Source organism: Dromaius novaehollandiae, chromosome 1 (assembly GCF_036370855.1).
Source record: "Dromaius novaehollandiae isolate bDroNov1 chromosome 1, bDroNov1.hap1, whole genome shotgun sequence".
Taxonomy (NCBI): domain Eukaryota; kingdom Metazoa; phylum Chordata; class Aves; order Casuariiformes; family Dromaiidae; genus Dromaius; species Dromaius novaehollandiae.
Genome location: NC_088098.1, coordinates 94,861,450 through 94,885,569, shown reverse-complemented (window position 1 = coordinate 94,885,569; position 24,120 = coordinate 94,861,450). Strand labels below are relative to the sequence as shown.

General features: G+C 39.4%; 1 protein-coding gene across 1 annotated transcript in view; it reads left to right on the top strand.

Moving 5' to 3' along the window:
• Window positions 1-3,502: 3,502 nt before the first annotated feature.
• COL8A1 (collagen type VIII alpha 1 chain) overlaps window positions 3,503-24,120 on the top strand; it is a 136,696-nt gene continuing 116,078 nt past the window's right edge. Inside the window, exon 1 of the mRNA XM_064520894.1 lies at window positions 3,503-3,888. The gene's annotated coding sequence lies outside the window, so the exon portion shown is untranslated. The remainder of the gene's footprint in view (window positions 3,889-24,120) is intronic.

The following is a 24,120-nucleotide window of genomic DNA, read 5'->3' as shown; positions in this document are numbered from 1 at the left end:
TTCACAAGTTTTCTAAAGTGTGTGTGAAAACATGACAGAGTTTTAAAGAATCTGTAAGCTTTAAATTACACAAAAGCAGTTCTCTGCATCCTGAAAAAAACAAAGCTAAATATTAGGTACAGAAGACTAATAGCAAACACATGAAGGACTGGGAATATATGAAAAAAAAGATATATTTCCTCCTCCTCTTTTGCTACTTGCCATTTATGCCCAGGTAAAATAAGTAGGCCAGTGTTTATAACTTTAACACCTATTCTTCAAAGTTTTGTGGCTCAGTAAAACCCACAAAAAAGGCAAGTCATAACATATGTAGCTAAACTGGTTTTAAGATAGGCACATGCACATTTATGTTTTCATAGTAACAGTGGAAGTGTTCTTCATTGTGGCTGTGGTTTTTAATACTTGGAACAAATGCTACTTAAAAAGGGTGGATATATTCTGTTGAAAGTTTCCTGATAAATTTGTCACTTCTCTGTAATCAAGAATGTAATAATTCAGCCTGAAAGCTGTGAAAATTACAAGCATCTGAAACAAGAAATTCAGTAAGTTACAAAAGTAATTGTATTTTAACTGAAAGCTATCATCACTGCCCTTGTTCTCATCATAAAAATTCTGCAGAAACAAGGATCCACTTAATCCACCATTCTAGAATTAGTGTTAGCCAAATAATTTGATCATGATCACTTGTGTTCTTACATGGTATTTTTATTAGAGGATGTTTATAGCATTCAAGCTGAATGCTCCAATAGTAAAAGTTAGTGTGTATAAATAAAGTTAATCTCTCTTCTTTTTCATGTAGTGAGAGGAAGTAAAACTTATTTATAAATGCCATACTCTAATAAGTCTAATGTGTGATAAACATTTTTATGCAAGGATATGAAATTTCAGCGTTGCAAGAGGGAGGAAAATATGAATTTTCCAAAGTGCTTTTGGAATCTTGCACATAGTCAGCTTGGTCCATCTGACACTTTACAAGTTTGGAGAGCCTTTGTGTAGATTTCTGTGCATGTGAAATACTTCAGTTCTATTCCAAAAACTTCAGAGAAAAAGCAGCAGTCACCACAAAAGGGTGGAGTTTTAATTTTATTTCTCTAGACAGCATAAAAGCAACCCACCTATACGCAAAGATTAGAATTTACACTTGCACTTTTCACCTTCAAGTCTCAACCAGATAAATGCCATTGTTCCCATTTACAGCAGAGCCAACTGTAAGGCACAGAGAAGCAACTTCCTCACAGTCCTACAGGAAGTCATAGTGACAGGTTCCCAGAAATTTATTGAAGCCTCTAGTCTCGGAAGAAATGAATAAGAACACGTACTAATTCTGCAAAGTACTAGCAAGTCTCCTATCGATGAATGGATTACAGGAAAGGTAACCTCAGCAAAGAAGAGCATTTTGCAGAAACATACTGGGGAATAATCTAAACTAAACTAAGAGAAGCTGCATTAGACATTGCATTAAATACATATTAGCATCTATGTTTGTCATCAAATTCACAGTTAGGATGCAAAGTCTGCAAAACTGAGTTGTTTTGCCACTGTAGTATCTCAGACATTTCTGGGAAGTTCAGGCTTTTCTAAGAAATACAATAGAGTGCTTATCAGTCACTGCAAAATTAGTGCAAAGTGAGACAGCAGCTTGAATCATTCATCAATGCTAGTATATCTCTGCGCCTTAGCTCTAAATAGCAAACAGAAACCTGTCTTTTCCTTAAATGTTTGATACAAGTTTGATACAAATATTACAGTACACGTTCAAAATTATAAAACGGGTACCTCATCTGCATATAAGAAACTGTCAAACAACCAACCTTTATTTACTTCAGGTTTTATGATAACTAGCAAGAAATAAGGCAGATATATCAATACATAAGCATAGCATTCTGATGAGAAACCAAAGTAATCTCACCCTTATTAGGCAAAAATGCAATCAATTGCTGTGAGAGCTGACTGGAGGACAAAGATTCATGCTTTCAAGGTCAGCAAAATGAAATTTGCACGACATGTAATTAAATCTATGTGACGTCTCATAAAAACAGAAGTTATCAAAGTATGTTATGTTCGGATCTAAACTCTGATATGCTTTGAAATGTTCTTGTATTTTTTGAGATTTGAGCCTAATACCTCAGAATAGGGGACATTTAGTTTTGCACTCCTGCGGTGCTTGGTTCTGAGCAGACTTTTAATTCAGGCAGAACAAGCATCTGCACATGGTCACCCCTTAGGTGAACCCCTCTTCCTCCACCTCCAAAAACTTTGCTGGAAGAGCTATTTTGTTAATTTTCTCCATCCTCCCTTGTACTACGGGTTTGCCTCGCCAGGGAAGTTTTTCCCCCGGGGCAGGCAACCTTCAGCCCCACCTACCTCCGGGCCAGATCGGCAGGCCGGGGAAAGGCAGCGCGGGCGGGAGCGGGCCGGGGGGCGCCTCTCAGCCCAGGGCCGGCGGAAGGAGCCCCCCGCCCGCGGGAGGAGGCGGCAGCCGCGGCCCCGCCGCCGCCGCTCGGAGGGGCAGGGCGCCATCTGCCGGGCCGCGGCGCCGCCACCGCTTCCTGCCCCGCGCTCCGCGGAGCGGCAGCGACGGCCGCGCGCGCCACCCGCGAGCCGCATGTGACGCAGTGGCGGCCGCGTGGCCTCTGCTTGGGGCGGGCGAGGCAACGCCATCTCCACGGGGCTTGTCCCTTCAGGTGTATTTTTTTGTGTAATTTCACTGCCTTTTGCCTGACGGGGTAGATCTACCATTCACCTTTTTTATGGTTCACTTTTGACTTTCCTATTTCAGTAGCAGGAGAAGTTGGGTATTTAAATGTCTCCCGCTTTTGTATGAAAGGCAGCTTTTCCTGTGCAAAAACATGTATTTGCATAAGATAGAAGGGACAAATTAAAAATGCCTTATTTATATAAACCCATGATAACTCCCTCAAACATTTGCAGTTTTTCTGGACAGACATGAAACTCAGCTCGAGTCAAACTCTCCTTGAATCCCACTGCTTCCCTGGTCTGTCCTGGTTGCTTTGAGAGCAATGCCAGCATCTGGAGATTTGTGAGCAACTCTCAGGCAACCTTTTTCTAAACTAGCTTAACCTCTTTCTTTTCCTGATGACTCTGCTTCAAAATACTATGTTGGTGCAACATAACAAGTGTTGCACTGCTTGCATCTACATCAATGAAAGATTTTTATTCAAAGGCAATAGTTAACACCACAGCATTATTGTTTTGGTGCTCCACAGAGCAGAGCCTCCTTTATAGAGCTCTTCCTGGCTAAGTGCTGTTAATAAACTGGCAAGCCTGTCTGCAGTTGATGTTTAGTGAAAATTAAGTCAGCATGTTTTGATTCTCCCAAAAGCAATTACAAACTTTTCATGATGAGCTGCTGTGCTCCACTGAAACTGGAAGATATATTCAGGAATTACAGGCATGTTTACACACTCAGGTGCAGGCAAGTGTGAATTTGCTCTGCATGTGTCAAGATGCCTGAATGCGCACTGCTCTAGACGCTGTTCAGATGCGTTAGCGCGTGGTTGGGCCTGAGCTACCAGACCACAGTCATGCATCAAAATGGCTGCCAGTCTGAGCTGTCATCAGTCCCCCTGGCTTGGAGTTTGGGTGGAGCTAGCCTCTCCATGTCCATACACCTCGAAAACATTGCAACTCAGTTGTGGTTTTCAAAACACTAGACAAAAATGTGCGTTTGGGTTAAAAATGAGAACATTTTTCATTTGGTGACTGAAACAGCTGCTAGCACTTGGGTGGAGGGGGGAAGAAGGAGAACAACACTTGACCAAGGGATTACACTTATTAATACCACAGAAACTCCACTGACTTCACTGGATCTATTCAGTTTGCACTCACAAGAAGAGGATGGGTCCCAAATTTTACAGAAATCTGCAGGTATGTTTGCATGTTAGGTTTGTTTTTTTTTTTAATCTCCTTTCTTCCTTTTTCCCATGTTCAACTTTGGCTAGAATAAGTAATGTTTTAATCTTTTTTAACATTACTCTTCTCTGTCATGAAGCAAAAATTGTTGCTTACAATGCAACATAGTCATATTAGGAAGATTTAAACTGTCAGGAGACATATTCCTCTTCAGTGAGTTTACTGATCAGAAGCAACTAAGGAAAGCCTTTCAGCTGACTTCACTGCAGCTGGGAATCAGGCTATTCACCATTTTCTAGACAGAAATGAGTAAATTTTAGGGGTAAATCTTGCCCTGGACAGGCCTTGGGAAGAGTGGGAAAGGAAAAGCTGGAAATGGTGAATGCAACTGAGACCCCCCTCCACACCTTTCCAAGGGTTTGAGGAGGGGGGCCCTTCCTTTTGGAAACCTCCCAGCACAGTTAGATTAAAAAAAAAAAAAGCCCACCCTTTATTTGATATGGGGGGAGAGGAAAATGAAGGAGAGAAGAAGCAGCACTTTACTTACACAGTTGTGATGTCCATGGCATAAGTCCACATGTGAAGGATGAGGGTGGAGGTTTTCTACTCTCAAGGTTCAGGTTTTGCTGTTTTTTTTAAATACCAGCATCCCCTTGCTTTAGACCGCAGCTTATACACTTCAAGACTAAGAGGAGCTATATATGCTAGAAAACCATGTTCTCTGGGAGACATGGTGCACAGGACAGCATGGGAACCTGGCTTTGCTTTTTCTGAGGGTTCAGGACAGTTCCAGCTTTATTGCTGGAATGAAATAGCTTCTGTCCTTTTAATGTACAGAAGGTGATCATTGCTTCAGCTCAGCTGGCATCTGTAAACTGTAATTAGATAATAATCTGTTTTTTTGTCTAAGTGGGACCATCAGTTTAAAATTAAAAATATTGAAGCAGTTTTAAAACGTATAGTAGCTCTTCAGTCTACAAGACATAAGCCCATCTGAACCGTAAGATTCCAAAGGATACATTTCATGAAACATTTCTTAAAACCATATCTTAAATAGCCTAAGAGAGAAGAATTAAAGGGAAATTACTTAAAGAGAAGAGCATGATACTCAGCATTTGCTTGCAATTGTACATTTACTTCAAAGTTATGGCCTCAGTGAATTGACTACCTAATAAGTACCACATTTTCCCACTGTAGTGTCAGCTTTGGAGAGAGGAGCTTTCTGCCTGCCTGCCTTGCCATTCTCAGTGACACGGCAGCTTGTAATATTCCAGGAACTTCTCACTTGCTCTCCTTGTTTTTATTTTTTTTAGTCTCCCCAGTCTGAATGTGCTCACCAGATGCAGTGGTAGTTAAACAAACAAACAAAAAAAAAAAACACCAACAAAAAAGACCAAAGAAAGGTCTAAATGGATGCAATATTTCTCAGCGGCATATTTTCTAGTGACTTATCCTTGCTGAAATGAGTATGTAGCAAACTCTACAACCAGTGGAAATTCCAGTGATAAATTCATATCAGAGATAAATTCAGCTCCATGTAGTTTTGGGTAACTGTTGTGCAATTGTTGATCTAAACATTTACTTGAAAAAAGAATTACTGAATGTACTTGGTGGCTTTTTTGTCTCATTTTGCTTCTAATTCATGGAAGAAGGTTTTGTGAGTGCTTGTGAGGTCTCTCTGCAATGGTCTCTCCACACCCATACTGAAAGTTAATTGTAAGCTTGAGAGTTACCCAGTTGAGACAGAGACACCATAAGGTCCAGCAATGAACCCAGTAACAGATTCTAGTAACAAACTTGCACAGCTGTCTGAGGAAATGACTTGGAAGCAACTCACAGGCTGGAAGGTACCCATCTGAACCATTCACTGGACCCTTCTGAATAACCAGTTCACCCTAAACAGTATTTCCATATTGCTAAGATTGAACAATGCTGGAGTTGTGCTGTGAAAGGTATCTGCTGGTGTAAAACACAGCCTGGAGGACTTCTGGCAACAGATAATATATGTGAAGGGAGGATGCAGCTGAAAGATGCCCCCAGCCTCCTCATTCATTGAAAAATCTGAGTAGGGGCAGTATAACCAGCCACACCCCTGTAAAAAAACAAAACAAAACAAAACAAAAGGAGCGGTCAGATCGGTTTCATGATAGGAGAAACAGACTGGAGACCATGACAGAAACAAAAATGGGAGTACAAAAGTGGGACAGGTAGGAACTGTCACCTAACTGCCTTTCTGTGAGGTGTGTCACTTGTTCAAGGCCCAAAAGTATCTCTGTCACACTGCCATGTAATGTATTTAACACAAACTCAGCAGAATTGTCAAGTGATATGATGAAACTACAGAAACACTAGTTAAGGGAATAAATCTCACATCACTCCAAGCTGCTTTCAGGCTGTTTCTCTGCTTCTCCCTTTGCCTTGCTTCCAGCATGGTTCTATTTGAATAATTGTTTCACACTCTAAACCAGCATTGCCTCCTAGGTCCTTGATACGCTGGGCAGGAACTGATACCTTCTGCATCTGTAGGCAGCATGCCTTGTAGACCCTTAAGCAAAGGATGATGTTTCATCAGTAATGGCTTAAAAATTGATTTAAACGTTATGTTCATTGCACACAAATGCATCTCACAAAGCCTTCTGTTCCCATTGAGGCTAAAAAATTCCATTGTATGTGTAATCTTTATGAGTGCATTCTTCGAATACTTTATTTCTTAGAACTGTAACAGTTCTGTTTATAAAAAGGAATGATACTGATAGCAATGTTAGGAACTTTCAGAAGGGACCACTTAGATCTTTAAATTTCCATATTAGTCCTGTTTCAAGAAAAATACAAAACAAAACAAAGAGCCTCGATTACATAGTTTAAATTCCTTAAGAAACAGCTTCACATGCCAGGCTAAGAGGATAGAAAAACCAACTTGATCAGATCTTACAGCCCTCCACAGACAGCTTCACACTGAAGCTTTTAATTGGGCATAGTTGCAAACTGATTTATAGCTACTAAATCATATGCCCTAAGCTATCACCTGGGGCTGGGGATATTTAAAGAAAACAGCAAGCTGTGGGGGTGCTAGGCCTGAGGAGGCACAGGGCTGGTTGTTCTTGGAGCTGCACAGGGAATGAGGAAACAACTCTGGGGATCCTCGGCATGTTATAAAGTCAAGAATCCCAGAGTTTACATGACCCAGTTTCAGTCAGGAAGGATCTGTGTCCAAGTAGACACAGATGGATGAGGGGGCCATTTTGCTCTTATTAATGTTTGACACCTTTTAACATGAATTGCTGCTACTGCAACAACTGCAGTACAGTACTGCAGGACAGGACCTCAGAGACTGTTCTGGTCCCTTGAAGCACTGTTCAAACAATCCTCTCACTTCCAGCGGAGCAGCTGTAGGACTCTAGCAGGCGAGCAGCTGTCCGATATACATTTTTTTAATTTAGAAGAAACATTCTTGGTTTTAATTAACATCCTGTCTCTCAGTTTAATGAAGAACAATGTTAAGCACAAACTAGGTTTAACAGTTACAAACTCATGAATATCCAGCAAATATTCCCTTAGGGAATTCTTCACAATGTCACAACACCACGTGTTAGAAACACAGGGCAGTTGGCAATGCCATGGGTGACCCATTTTAACGGCCTTCACTGTACTTCTGCTAACGGCTTTAGTTTTCTACAAATCTGCTGAGAAATGAGGACACACAGCAGCACATAGATAACTTTCTGCTCTGCTCTTTCTGCAGAGGCAATTACCCACTGACTGAAAAGTATCATATCACTGGACACGTGGACAACCAATTTCAGAATTTAGTAACTCAGTAACTGGGGCAGAGAAATATAGTCTGTCATCTTTCTTTACAAAAATCTCTTCCGTGCCTCACGGAAGATTACAACTTGTCTGAATTAAGTGCAGATTTAAGAGTTCACTTCCCACAGAGGCATTGCACTAGATTAGAAGGGTATTAAAAGTTTTCAGTGCTTAAAGCCTCAGTTGTTACAGATCAGCACTCTCTGGTCCAGATTAAGAGATTTCTCTCCTCTGCCTGAGCTCCTTCTATTGACTGCATTTTTAATACTTCTTAAATACATGCTGAGACACTATTTTGAAGAGGAGCAGCAAAATATGTTGCCACGGTAAACATTTAGAAAAAGTGTTCCTGACAAAAGTACCCACAGTGACCCTGTAGCGTATCATTCAAAGAGCTTTGCTAAAGTTGCAGTGTGGTTAATACAGGAGCTGCTTTTCAGCAAAAATGCAAATACTTAACTCATGGCAAAGTAAATGTATCTTGCATTATAGAATACAAAAAAAAAGTCCTTTTGACCACTTGATTCTCTTAATCACAAATCATCTTCAGCTCCCTCCTTAATTCCTACTCTGCTTTCTGCTTTTTTCCCATGCCAGCCAAAACAATTTTATTGACAATCTTTGCCAAGTGAACACTGAGCCACTGCTGCACAGCTGATCTGTGTTACTTTTCAGAGAATGTCTCCAGTTAGCCCAGTTTGAATACAAGCAGTCACAGTGCAGCCACTCTTGAGATACAGAAGGGGACATTTTAATGCCTATATTCTCTCCTAATCAAAGTTAAAAACACCCTCTACCTGAATTAATTTTGTATTTTGGTTGTATGATGCTGATGGCTCTCATGTTAGATGAAACAATAAAACTGTAGCTCTAATTAACAGCAAAGGGCAACCTTTGTAATCTAAAGCTGCTTCATCTTTTCATTGCCTTTTGCTGAGACAGTCTCATTTCTACCTTGCTGCTCCTTCTCTTGTCATTTTCCTGGTTCATCTCTTAGTTTATGAAGCACAATCACCCCTTCCTTACTCCCAGCTCCTGTTGGGCTCAGGGGCCCCTTAACTCAGAGGCCCATTAACTCAGCCCCTTTCCTGTCCTCCCATCTGATATATTTCCCTCTTTTTTACTTTGAGTATTAGTTTGAATTTGAATGAATTAGTTCAGTTTACTTGCAAAAGCACTCACCTTTCTGCTCATAAGAAAACAAGTGGAAAGAAAAACCATACCAGAATATATAAACCAGTATTTAAGGCTCATGAACTAGCCCTCCAACTTCTAGCTGAGGTACTAACAAAGCCACAATTGTGGTGTATGAGAGAGAGACAAACTTGCTGGAAACAGTCTGGAAGAGGACAGAGGAAGAACAAGTGGAGGTCTGCAAGACCTGTGAGGAAAAACTGAGCAAGCTGAAAAAGCTTTCTCCAGTGAAGAGAAAAACAAAGGGAGAAGGAACAGTAGTACTGCAAAATATAAAGGACTGCTGCATAGTGGAGAGGATCAGACTGATCTCCGTCCATTTGAAATCACACAGGTAGAGGGACAGGCTGTTGAGGGAATGGAAAGGAACTGTCTAGCTTAGCCAGTTTTCTGTGATTCCATGAGAACTTCATTCAACCTTAACATGTTTTGTCCTTCTCACTCCAGACAGTTTCTCACTCACTAGATTTAGTGTGGGTTTTTTTGTTCTTATACCAGCAGTCCTCATTAATACAGAGCATCCATATTGCTAGAATCAGGACAGTAAACTAGCTAACCCCATTTCACTGAGTTAACTTTGACTGTAACCGTTGTCAAACTTCTTCTTCACTTTTACATCTCTTCTCCATTCACTACTTCTTTCGCAATACACTGCCTCGAAGTAACCTTCTGCAAATCGGAAAACCAATTAAAAGCTTCAGTCAGGGGGGATATCTCAAAACACTTGCAATCCTCATTCAGGAATCCTTGCATTTAATGTTTTTAATGTTTTTAATTGTATTTAATGTCTACATATATTTTAGAGAGCTGCAAGCCTGCTGGGCCAGCACTTGAAGAGGTAGCCAGATTACTGTCTGCCCCATGAGTGACTACGTTAGGACAGTGCTACATCTTGGGAGATGGGGCATATTAGCTTGGACTCATCCCTACAGCAATGCAACCACATAGCTTTGAATTGGCTTGAAGCATTGGCAGAATGAGCTCATTTCTGCCCGCAGCATATCACGTAGAGGTTCTCAGAGTTATAGCACCTTTGCTCCCATTCTTCTGTCACTTTTGTGAATGACTGCTTTAAGAACACACAAATTTGGCAATAAAAAGTAATGCTTCGCACTTGCAGTGACATGGCATCTGTTACCTGATGGTTTCAGCTGTTAAGTTATGCCTTATAGCTTGTCTGTGTGCTGGGTGGTATGACACTGATTTTAGAACTAGCAAATGGTGACACATAAGAGATTTCACTAAAGCCACATACTGTTTCTTTAGCAGAAGTAGAACTGAAACAACTATTTCACCTTTAAAGAACAGCCTGCAAAAAACTGCACAAAATCTCAGTTCCCTAAGACTTCTGAAGAGGTTTTATAGAAGTTACAATTTTATTTAGCATCTCTGTTTTTTTCACTCATTTATAATTGAGACAGCTATCAACAACATCTGAGGTATCTTTCAGAGAATAGAGAGAACGTAGTATTAGCAAACAGCTCTTTGCCCGTATAGGGAAAAAAAGAGACAAAAAAACAGACATCCTGCTGCCCTCGCAGTGGTAAAGACTGACCTCACGGTGACCAGGGTGAACAGATTGTTCAAGAAGGTTTTCTTTAACTAAGAGCTAAAGAGAGGCATGAAGGGTCAGTGAACTGACAAATACTAGCAGGTCAGGGAACACAATAAAGAAAAAAAAAAGCTTGCTTTTCACCCAAGAATTATGTGTCCAAAAGGGTGTAAACTCAGTTTAGAGAGTAAAAAGGAAGGGGTGAGGGGTGGAACAGGATAGAACTGTATTTTTTAATTAAATTTACTGAGTTGTTTGGAGAAAAAAGACAGTCTATCAAAGCAAAAATGCTGCAGTTTCCTGGAGCATTGTGGAAACTACAGTTCTTTGCACAGGAGAAACAACTAACACTAGCAACCCAGTTTGTCAGCAAGAGCAGAGCTGACTGTTCCTACTGCTTTTCTACCCTTGCAAATCTTGTGCCATCCCTGCACAAGGCATTCCTGCAGAGTGAATTTAATCATCCGAGCTACAACTATTTTGTTACAGCTATTTCTGCAGAACTCCCTCCTGTGGACACTCTATTCTGGAATAATTAGTGAGAATAATTATTGCAAAATGAAGTCATTTTTATTCCGGAGTATAATGTCCACATGGGGGAGTTAAACTGAAGTAAAGCTATTCCACTGTAGCTATGCTGGTCAATGTCACCAGGCAAACAAGCCCCATGACTCTAATATTAAATTCCTTCAATAAAGATGTCTCTTGAGATTAAAATTCTAGAGTCCAAGAAAATCAGTCTTCCAAACATAAGCGTATGGCTTAAAAAACTGAACCTAGGAGGACCCAGAAATCCATCAATTCACCAGTTTATATACTGTAACTCAAATTCATTTTACACTGTGTGAAATGTAATAGAAATATCTCTGCTCTTAACCAAGAACCCCACCACCACCACCAATTTGGAGTGTCTTTGCTATTCCATGTACTAGAAAGTTCAGAGGAGCATCACCACATGCTGTCACTCTGCTAGATTTAATAAGCACTCTGGATGAGTGACAGGAGCAAAAGCCAATAGGAGATAGCTTAATGCTACCTGAGGCTATATTACAGATTCAGTAGCTTGTACACTGTGCTCTGGAGTTGAAAAGGCAAAAATTTAAGACTGTAACTTGTTGTAGTCATTCATGATTCTCAGAAAATCCTAAGAAGAACCTGGTAAAGAGGGGTTAATCCTTGTTCCTGTTCATTCTGCAGGGTGAGCAGAGGGAGGAAGTAGGGATGCCTGTCTCTCTTAGGGCACAGCGAAAGGGTGAGGAACATTTCTCTCGCCAACCTCAGGACAGTGTAACAGTAGTTTCCTAATTCCTTTCATGGAAGTTTACTCCCCCCACCCAAATAAAAAGGGCAGAGAACAGGCTCCTAGACTGTGTAAAAGTTGCATGTGCAACAATAAGGAGAAGGAGAGTTTCTGTGGGGCCTTCTCGTGTGCTAGGCTCCCCCTGAAGGCATTACCAGTCCAGAAAGAGAACAGCCTCTGTTGTTCCCCTGAAAATGGTTTGGCTTTGCACTGTTCACAGTGCAAAATCATGCCAAACTGGCAGAATTTCACTTATGGGGAAAATAACCTATTCAGGATATTCTTCTGTCCATCCTCCCCTCAGCCCCTGCCCTTGCCAAAAAAAAAAAGAAAAAAGAAAAAAATCAAAGCTAATTTTTTCTAAGCACATTCAAATGCACAAAGCCCCTTCTGGCAACTTTCCCACCAGACTTCAACATTCTACCCACACCCAGCTCAGCAATACAGCTGTTCAAAAATACTGCACACTTTTTAATAATGGAATGTCATTCTTGAAAGTGGTCTAGTTGCTTTTGCTGAACCTTACCGAAAGGATTCCTAGCTAAGTAGAGAAAAAAAATGTTTTCCTTCTCCTCCTAGCCACAAACAACAAAAGTTTGGGGAAACCTGAGACCCTATGAAATAACACTACAGTGGTGATGCTTTAGGCAAGGTCAGTACAACTGTCTGCAGATTTCTAGCTATAAAAGAATTTTAAATGGCAGTGGCAACACACTCATGCGTGCAGGAAAATGGCATTCAGACAGTTAAAAAACAGCTGCAGTAAAGCATCAGTAATATGTCACATGCAGATTTCTTTGCACAGATCCATTTGATCAAACTCCTGCAGTTTTTCTTTGATTTGAAGGAAAGAAGTACCCTTATCCTCAGGAATAGTAGGCCAGTATGATGGTATAGTGGATAGTCCGTTTGTAAAAAAGGCAGCAGTGTTGCTGGTAAGTCTTACTGCTGTTCTGTAATACTGAAAAGACATGTTACTTCTACAGACAGTGGGTGAAGCTTTCAGTAGAGCCAAATGGCTTCACAGGAGATCATCATAAACAGGTTGTGAAATATAAGAGATTTATCTGAAAACATTTGGAAGATGTTCAGGGACTGTATAAGTGAAGTCAACCCTGATTTATTCAGCAAAGCTGTCAAAATTATTTATGCAGTGGAAGAGGCATATAAGAATATGGCCAAGACTTTCATCCTTATATAACACAAATGTATACAGACTTAAAAACACCATACAGAGCATGTCTACTGCAGTGGGTGCAGACTGCCCCAACCTCACTCTGCTTGTGGTCTGAATAGGCTGGTCAGAAGCCAGGCCCAGTCTGAAATTTGTGTAGCCTTCTGACATGGTGCTCTGTCTATCCTAATTTGTTATTTTGCTTCTCAGCAAAATACAGAACAGTATAAAGCAAGTCATCTGGAAAAAGAATATTCTTTCTCCCACCTTTTCCTGCAGAAGCCTATGGCCCCGAATCCACTTACTGCTTATGAAGGCATTCACAGTAATATTAAGCAAAGTGCCATTCTATCAGTAATTCCTATAAAAGTCTGTGCATCTTTGTGACTTTCTCTAGAACTATGTGATAGCCCACTTCATACCTTTCCACGTCTCCCAGTAGGATGGCATAATGACTGCAAACAGCTGGAAGTCTATTCTTATGTGGGATCTTTGGCTTCTTTTCATTTGACTCTAACTACAAAATTCTAGTTTTGCTCAGCATCATTATTTATCTTGACATACCTAACTTGAAGGATATTGCTGGTATGTTATGCATCACACATACAAAGCAGATCAGACATGACATTTCTGACATGCTTTAAACACATGCTGTCAGCCTCCGATGCAAAATAGGTACCTGTGAAGCCCTTTGCTGAGAGAGATTCTGTTGGGCTACATGTGGTGAAAGGGTATTACTGCAATCACAATGTAAGGAGTCACAGTTTCCTGATTTGCTGTCTTTACTCTGACCTTAATTACAGGGAATCCTGATGTAAATCATTTAATGTCCTTTTTTTTCCCCAAAATGTGTTCATTCATTTTAGAGTCTCAGATTTTGGGGATCCACTTTGAGACATCTTAGTCCCTGTTTTCAGTAGCACCAACTACTTAGTACCTACAAGGGCAGGTACTCAGCACTTCAGATTATTAGGCAATATAAACTGGCTTGCTTTGGAACCCAAATATAGGGATAGCTAGAATATAATTCTGAAATTTTGGGACTGATAAGTATAAAGTGTTCATCACTGTTAATACTAACTTTAGCTGAAGATGTTACTCTTCAATGTTTCTGAAAATCAGTCTGAAAAAGTATGGAATTGAACAGATAATGGTACAGTCTCTTTGGTGTGGTTTTCCATATCTGTGAAATAGGGATGACAATCTTTACCTAGTCAGTTTTCCAACTTAATTTGAAGTTAGCTCTGTGACATTCTTGGAAGATTATGCTACCTGCTCAGATTATAGGAAATACTAAAAATTCTCCCACCCTTCATTTTGCATTGTTCAGGTGAAGATTTATAAAACTAAGATTTTTTTTTCAGGAACAAACATAAAGGATTCACCTTCTGGTATTGTAAGACAATTGTAAAGAGCATCAAAGTCTGCTAGCTCTACCATGGTCTCATTAACATTCATGCAAAGGAAAAGGAACACGTAACAGAGTAAGAAACACTGGTGGCTTCAGAATTTTAAAGCTGCTCTGGTCAGCAGCTCTATGCTCTACTTTCATCTGAACAGAATTTGCTGAATGAAATTGTTAAAGTCACCTTGGATTTGGTTGTAACCACTCAGCTCAACAGGGAAAACAGATTTAAAACACACTCTCTCTCTCTCCAAATAACTCTTCTTATTCTAGCCAAAGGTCAATTTTGGTTTTTACAGTTCACTGTTACATAGTTATTCTGTCACCAACTTCTTAAGACCTCCATATTTTTTATATGCAGATTATAAGGACACATGATGTTTGGGAGGCAGCTGTACTTCCCAAATACCAGAGAAGCACAGCTTGTACCATGGCTGTAAACCACACAGGTAGTCACCAGTGGTGAGCCACAAGAAGCTCTCTGGATTTTACTGAAAGATTGTTAATTCTCAGAGGGTGAATCACATCTCCAATGAAGTCAACAGCAATTCTGGCCAGAATTTCATCCAAAACATAAATTTTCTTGGCCTTTAGAGTCTAGTAGCAGATTTTCAGGGTGATGTATCTCCTGACACTCACAGTGATAAGGCCTAATCAGGTAAAGACGGAGCTGCCAGGCTGCTCTTAGACACTTGCAGGAGGGGCTATGGCAAAATAGCTCTTTAAAGACATTTGAGCCAATGCTTCCTAAATCCCTAACATGGGAGCAGGAAAGCAGGCTTAACAGTCATTCTCTGAGTAGAAGATATAGGGCTGGGTGGCAGTACAGACAGCTTCCTTCTGAATGACATTGTGGGCTGGAAGTACAGAAAGGAAGGCAGTATAAAGACAATAATGGAACATGCCCCATCCCACTGCTGGCTGGATGAGAAAAAAAGAAAAGGATGATGAGTACTCATTGTCCAAACAAAAGGTATAAGGTTGCCTGAAGCATTAATGGAAGCTGGATCACTTCAAATTTTATCTGCATAGCTATAGATCATCCTTAACAGCTAATTCATATTTGCAAATCCTAACTCAAGGTCTTCCACATGTAGCTACTTCAAATTTTATGTTAGCTGGTAAATAAACTCAGCCTCAGCTCAAGAGACACAGTAACAACCAAAGATACTCAGGAACTAATAATACGCTTGCAAGTTGGTTGATTAACTCACAGATCAAATGAACAGAGGGCTAAATAATACAGCCAGAGGAGAACATCCCTGCTTGTCTCCCTTTACCTCAAATAAAAAGCTATGTGACCTCTGATAGAAATGAACTCTAAGGCCACAAGAATTACACAAGAATGTAAATTCAAACAGTGCTTTCCAAGACAACAGATTTGATGAGTCTGACAAATGGTTAAGCTTTTTATGTTTCCATTATGGCTTTGCATATATTTCCTTAAATGAATAGATTTGAATTCCTCCAAACTCCATGTCAATGAATATATCCTACAAGTCAAAAGGAAGAGGAAAAAATGCCAGCAAATTTTGGAATCCAGGACTCCCACAGGCACAAAACATTTGCTACCTTAAGTGTAAAGAAACAAAGATTAAAATTATTCAGTGAAATTCAAAATAATTTGCATTGGCAAATAAACCACAGCAGAGCTATTGTAAAAGCAAACCAAAAGAAAATGAAATTGCCCAAAATATCTGCTGAAATATCCTCCAGACCAAATGACAGTATTTAATGTACATACAGTATTTTCAATTTCCTTGTGCCTCTTTAAAGATTTAACTACTTAAATCTCAAGACAGTCCTGTGTAGATAAAGAAACAGCAGTACAGATGTTAAGGCTTTATCCTATTTATAAGGCTTTATATATTATATGGCAAGTAAGGGCCTGAACAACATAAAGCAAGAAGGCTGTTCTGACACCTCCCATTGGTAGAGTCTTGCCTTTGCCTGTGTTCTCTGCATGAACAAAGGTCATATGATATTTATGAGTTCACTTCTTCTAGTTATTAAAAAATGAAGACAATTTGCATTAAGAAAACACTGAACAGCCTAAATTCAAGCCACTTACAATTGCTGCTGTCTGTAATTTAATGAGACATAACAAGTTGGCATTTGTACAGACCATATTGGGGAAATGGTCTGAGTAGAAGAGCAGCATGTCAGGTGGCACATGATAATGAAAGACACTTGAACTTCTACTTTATAGCTAAAAGGGAACAGGAGCTCCAGCCTGACTCTGGATGAAATTTCTCGCTTTCTTTTCTATCCATTGGTCTGCAGAGGTTTGCAAACCTGTGGCCAAGGAAACCCCTTGGTCTGTGCTTGATGAAAGCAGCAACCTTTTTCCTGCTAGTATGTTCTTGGTCTATGGTTGTCACAGATCAGTGGTTGCATTTTAGACCCCCTACAGACAAGATACTGAGCCACTTTCTGCAGTGCAGAATGCAAAAGTGGTATAATGGACTTGTCATTGATTTAATAACCAGGACTGAATTTAACAACCTTTTAAAAATGGCACAAAGCATGTCAAAGGGAGAGGTTTGCTTCAAGAACCTATTTAAAAAATAAAACAAAATTCTAAGACTACTTACTACAGTGTCCAGAATGTAAAGAAATACTACACTATTTTCAGTACAAAGTCAAAGATGAAATACTGCCACAGAAACCCCCCAGAACCCAATCCCTTCCTCTCAAGGCAGAGAGAGAAGAAAATGTCAATCATCTTTATTCAGCACTTGATGCTGGCTTTTATTCCTTTCAGGCCCTGGTACTGTACTCGCCTCTTGGCACAGGGTACCTAGCAGTCAACTCTGGAATGACTGCTGGAATGAGCAAATGGTCATGGGATTGCTTCAGAAGCTTTGGAGGTCGTGACTTTCATAAAACAAGCTAGTAAACAGTATGAACTGCTGTGGCTGTTGTCATTGGTGAACCTCCCTGGGAAAGTAGCACTGTTCAGAATCACTGAACAATTGAAAGCAGTAACTCACGTTGTCAGGCTTTGTTACCAGTTATCTCAAATTAATGGGAATCATTCCTTTGCCATCTGTCATCACAGCAAGTTAGAACTTCCAACACAATCTTTAATTTCTAGGAAAGATCTTTATCATAATAATTTGCAAGTATGACTTTATATCAGAGACTCCAGACATCCCTAGCAAACCTGTTCAGTCCTCAGCATGTTCCCCTGAGGCTTTGATTACCATGATACTAATTTCTAGGTGAGCGAACAGAGGCAGAATGGCCAGGTTTTCTTGTGTAAAGGGCAGACTTTAGTCAATACTTTGAACTGATCACAACTGGTAAGATAAGGGTCCCGTCTCAGAAATGTGTGTGTCTTGGAACACCATAAAGGGCAGGAAAAATCTGTGTGATTGCCTATGATGCTACCAGATAAGGAACTTCATTTCCAGAGAGTCCCACTAACTTTTTTTTCCCAAGAGACTGAAGACTTAGGCTGCCTTTACACTTATCCACTGATCCTGAAGACTACGTGTTTAAACAAAGTTTCATAGCACAGGACCTGATCTGTAGTGAGGAAAGGCAATATGTTTGTTCAAGGGACAAGAAAGTCATTGAATGCCCCATTTACGGTAAGGGTATTCTGGCCTTGGCAACAGGTAATCTGCATGTAAAAGTATTTCCAGCCATATGGATTTTGATGGTAAATGTATCCTTTATTACCATTTAAATTCTTCTTGGAGGAGAGAAGTTATTGTCATAAGGAAAATGAAACAATGAAGACAAAGCAGTTTCTGGAATGAAACAGAAGGTGCATGCAAAACTAAGAAGGAAAACAGAAGCCAGATACAGAATTTTCTTCTGGGACCATGAACTGTCCCTGGAATTTGATCCAAGAATCTGTATCACCTACATGTCAGGGGGGATCTGCATGTTTGCAGGGATTTCAGTGTGAAGTTACATAAATAAAAGGATCTCTTGCAGGAACAGGCTGGAGGCTATACGAGCTCCCATGATACTCATGTATCTAATTAAGAACAGCAGATTGGAAGGGACTCTTGGGTCATTGAGTTTAGCCCCTTGTTATTGCAGGCAACCATGCCATATGATCTTTTTCATATGCTGCTCAGGCTCTGCTTAAAATCAATCAGTTTTTTGGTTTGGGAGTTGGGCTGTTTTGGGCTTTGTTTGTTTGTTTGTTTCTCCTGGTACTCTTGGTGAAAGGTTGTTTTAGACTTTTATTTATTTTAGAACTAGAAATCTTCTAATACCTGGAATAGCAGTACTCATGGTTTGCAAATAATTAGCAAATAATTATGAAATGAAAAATGGTGGCATTTGCAGTCAGTATTGGTAAGTGAGTTTTCTGAGAATATCTGTTAAACTGATTGAATAAGAAAAATGATATTTTCAAATTATTTGAGGAATAAGTTATTTGACCAGCTTTTATAACAATATACACAAAAGATTTATCAGAAACAATAACACAGGAATCCACTGTAGCTCACATGAAAGAATTTAGATTTATCTCATTCCTGGATGCTATCTTTGGCATGAATTCCATACTTGCAACAGAGTGGAGGATGTGATCAAAAGATCCAGAAAATTTATGCGGGTAGCTGAAGCCAGTCTGTTTGGCAAAACACACAGATAACGTTTCTGTCACATTGCTTTGGTATTTTGGAAACCTTGCAATATCAAAGAATAAGTTTGTATTCATTAGACTGGAAGCAGCAAGTAATAAAAAGGTACTTTCTGTAGGAAGAAGTAAGCATAGAAGATGTAGGATTTGAGGCTGTAAAGAATCATTTTTACTACAATCATAGCACAAATTCTAGAACTGAAGAACTGCGCCTCCAAAAGTGACAGATGATGTTCGTTACCAATTTGGTACACCTCAAAGTGGATGGTACTCTTCTGATTCTTCTGAAAATTATACTCTTTGGATAATCCATTGCATTATGTCCCTAAACCAAAGCATCTCAAAGCGCTAATAACAACTGAAAAAGCTGGTAAGCCTGCTTAACATATTCACATAGAAGCAAGTATTTATTAAACAAACATCATTTCCAAGTCAAGAAGACCGAAAAAAAAATCCAGCTCCAGAATGCTGGTAACTGGATGAATTGTCATTTATGGGAGTATTTTTTTTTTAATTAGCAGCAACTTACAGGGTCATTAATGTGGAATTAATGGATTTGTACTCATTTTACGGACAACTCATGCTTCCAGAGTAACACCATTAATCATACTATAAATCAGAACTGGTCCTATATTTACTAGGTATGTCTACAAAGCGCTGTGAACACTTTTTAGACAGATTCTTAAGTTAGAAGTCTCTCCACCTTTCCTTCCTGGACAGTCATCCTATCTAATCAGTCGATACACTTAAAAACTTCACACTTTCCCCTACAAGCAAGGTGATATTTTCTATTGATGCAATTCCCAACACTAATTAACATTTCTGTCAACTGGGGACTCACAATTTAATTGGAGCAAGGTGCTTTCAATGCTGGAGAAGTGCTGAGGTAAATTAGCTGTCAAGACAAAATAGACATGCTTTCAACAAAGAGGGATGGAATGTTTCTGATCTTGTAATATGCTTTCACTGCAATTACCAGTATTGTAAGATGTCAATTTTTATTTTATTTGCCAAAAAGGAAAAGGAAGGCTATGCTGACATATGGCTACGGACAAATACCACGCAATTAAGAAATTAATACAAAGAAACCTATTTTACTGCAATTACTGAAGTAATGGGGAATTCCCAATATCATCTGAGTCTATTCCTCCTCTAAAGAGTTTCTCTGGAGTGGGGCTGAACTGGGAAGAGTGGGGAAGAGGCACCAAACTGCCTTTGTCCCAGGTGTCAGTGGGTCTCAGCATGGCTTTGATTTAAAGTGAGCCAGTTTTAGCCCCGACTTACAAAGACTGAACAGTAAAAGTGGAATAGCTTCAGTTAGGGCTTACCAAGGGACTCAAGAGGAGTGAGTTATGTCATCAGTGAAAAACGTTTCAGTCAAGTTTAATTTACTCATCTATACTTGATTGCAGACATTCATGTACTTGGCAGATACAATGCAGAGGAAGCGCATGTTATTTCACAAATTTATCAAGAACGTTAGCAGCAAGATGCCCCTTGATGTAATTTCTAGGTACACTGAATACACTCCAGTGCCTGATCAGAACTGAACTGAAAGGTAGGATGGTCTAAACGCAATTAGTAGTAGACCAAGCCATCCTCCCTTTGGAATCTGATTTCAGCAGGATCGGAACTAAGAGAGTACATGGCATTTTTGAAATCTCTCCTAAGACACAGATCTGTCTGGACTATTGCTGTGTTAATTGGGACTCTCTCCAGCTCCCTTCTTCTCTTCTTTTCTTCTATGCCCACCCTATCAGAGCTGATATTACTGTTCCAAAGGTCCTCCTGCCTTTAAAAATGTCTGCCAAGGCCTGGTTGCTTTTCCATAGGCATGATCCTTACTGTAATCAAATCTGATTCCAGTCGAATGGAATTAAATCTCCCTGGGAAGCCACAGAATACTCCTGCATTTCCATGGGACCAAAAAACAAGAGCACCAGAGCTCAGCAAAGAAACAATTCTCTCTCCAAAGGAACTGACCAAGGAAGGGAGACCCACGCATGACAATGTGTGAAGAGAATCAAGAGTCCACAGCAATTGCACTATGGGAAGGAAGGGAAGAAAGAAGAACAAACTACTTTCTAGTATGACAGGATGATGAGGGGCATGCACTAGGGAAAAGGGAGGGCTTGACACTCAGATATTTGAATAAACTGTGATGAAAACACTTGAGCCTTTGAATATATATTCAAATTAAGTCTCTGAGTGGGTATATCCTTTTGTGCATGCAGCCATACATTAAAGTGGAATCAGTTTAGTGTAGGTATCCAATGGAAACCATGCTGCACTGTGGAAAATAAACAAACACATAAACAAATAAATAAAAATAGCCACTTAGCTTTATAGTCACTTGGGCCAATTGTGCCAGTTCCTACTCAGAAATAAACAGGCCTGTTTTGCATGGGGTACATGTATATGAACTTTGCACATTAACACTTAATATCCAAGGAACATTCAAAGGCTATATAATGATGTTATTAATTTCTTCCCTTTAGGGTGCTATGTTATTTGATTAAAGAAGAAAATCTCTGGTAAACCATTTTCATTCTGTTTATAAATTTTTGTTTGCTGATAGAATGCACAGCATTAAACAGAGAACTAAATTATTCTGAGTCTTCCTTTTTGATGAAAATGATCTCTTGTTGCCAAATGCTTCACATCTGAAATAATGACTTAAATCTTGGCTGCTTTTACAAGATAAGTCTTTTCTCATAATCTCTTCACAAAGTATTTTCAATCAATCCTTTGCCCTATTAAAACTTCACATGTAACTCTAAGCCCAGATATCTGAAGTTGGTCTATGAACAAACTGCAGCATATCCAGAGCCACAACATTCAAACTCTGGTTCTGGACTTTCTAAAACCTCAGTGTGTGGGTGTACATATGCATTTGAGTTCAGGGTTTCGGTTTGGCCCCTCTCTCCCATTTTTTTAAAACATCGGTTGTCCTGCCTGTTTTATTTTATAGTCACTTTGCTCCTTTTATTTTTGTAGGCACAGGGTAAGCAAAAAAGGAAATGAAATCCTGACAGAAATAATGAAGGATGCAGTCAAACATTGTCATGAGAAAAGCCAAAGAAACTATGCTTCAGCATGAGAAAGCCAGGCTCTCTTTCCTTTCATATTTAAATGCAAAATATTTGTTAGTTGGATAATTTTGTTAACATCAGTTACCAGGAACAGCTGAGTACTGCAAGCAAAAAAAATTCATGTAGGATAAAGCCCAGTTCTGTGCAAAAAAACTGGCAAGACCCACATTCCACTTAAACTGTTAAAATAAGACTTATGTAAAATTTAAATGGTACATTGGTTTGTGGGAATCTTTCAATAGCTGCCTACTTCATATTAAAAAAAGAAAAAAATCAAAATCCTATTTTATTTGCTTTCCCATAACCACCATATTAGCTTCAACTTCATAAAGACAGATAAACAAACAGCTAGACTACAGTAAGCAGCTGTAGCCTCATTCCAGTAATAGAAACATTGTGTATTATAGAGGCAGCAACCTGAGAGATCATTAAATCTCTGAGCTCTCAAATTGATCTAAGAACTTCTGATCAAGGCTGTACAAATACCTGATTTTTGGTTTGCTCATAATTACAAAAGTTACAGTATGTCAATCTAAAACAATATATGTCTTCAGTTTTTGGCAAAGCTAAAGGGATGAAGTATTTTGTTTTGGGTCTAACAAAGGGTTTTTGAATGACGGTGTTTTTGAAAACACCCTTCCAAATATTTAGGTTATTTCTATCTCAAATGTTTTGTTTTTAAAATTTTCATGTACAAAATTTTTGAAACAAGAGGCTACCATTTTTCTGTAGCTTTTCCTGAAAGTTTTATTTTTGACCAGAAATCTTTACCAATGCTAGCACATATTTATGAAATGTTTTCTTTCACAGTTCTGTGAGCAGAGTTCTGACCAAGATATTTGTCCAGTTCTGTTTCAATTTCACATGCTCTTTCTGTAGGAGAGTGGCTTCTAAGCTTCAACATTTAGATCCCAAAGCCATTGAAGAGTGCTGAGATGAAATGATCCCACTCTATTGCTTGGCAAGCCACTTGCCTCTCCTAGCTTCTATTTAATAGGGCAAATATTTGCTCTCTTGCATCTCACACAGAGTTTGAATAGGCACTTCATCTGCAGCACCAGACAGAACTGCAAAGCTCACAGAGAATTTAGATGCATTAGGCAGATTTTAAAGTCTCTGTTACAGGGTATAGTATACATGGGGGTGGTGTATACAGAGGAGAAATTTTGAAAGACAGCAAGAGTTAGGTTTCTATGTGTCTGTCATGTGTGCCTTTAAAAAAACTCCCTCATCTACACCTTGCCCTGCAGCAATTTCTGTCAGTGGAATTAAACAGTTAATTGCACAGTACAGTTATTTTCTAACTGTAATCATATCAGCAAAAATGACACGTAGTTATACTCATCATCATCACATGCCTTTTACTTTCTTGGACAAAGCTGTTTTGACTAACAAAATAGACTCATGTGCATTATTTTTTTGTTTTAGTTAGCTGCTGTTTCTCTCCATGGCTACCAGCAATACACATCACTGTTTTATCTTCAGGTTCACTCATTCAACAAACACTAAATTGAAAAATAATACTAATTACTTTTGCTGAAACTGAAATGATCTATACTTAAAAAGCTAGGTTTCTTAAAACATTTTGTCCTCCCACTGCACTGAACACCTTATCTACAAGCTCTGTAAATATTACACAGCAAAACTGAGATGCTAATTTGCCTTTAACTTAACTGCCTTTGGAGCACAAAAAGCAGCGAGTTTCAGTGGGATTTAGGCTAAGTCACAAGGGCATATTTTGGGAATTCCACCTAAAATGATTTTTCTCCTATGTTAGAGAATAATTATGAAGCTCAGGAAGAAAACATAGGCACTCAAGACACCAAACAAATGAACAAAAGCCCCCGGAGATTTTTAAAGAAAAAAAAAACTGAATTTGGAATATGTTTTCGGAACAACTGGTTCCCCGTTTGGAAGCTTTTTAACAGCATGTTAAAAATACATCCTGAAGTCATTTAAATGTATCTCCTTCCAATTCTAAGAGAACCAATACCTGCATCACGGCTCCCACTAACATTTGCCCATTTGCCTAACATTTGCGATGGCAAGGATTGCACAAGCTGCAGACATCTTCCCTTTTTGGAGAGGCTGTCGCACAATGGGGGAATGAGTGCAGA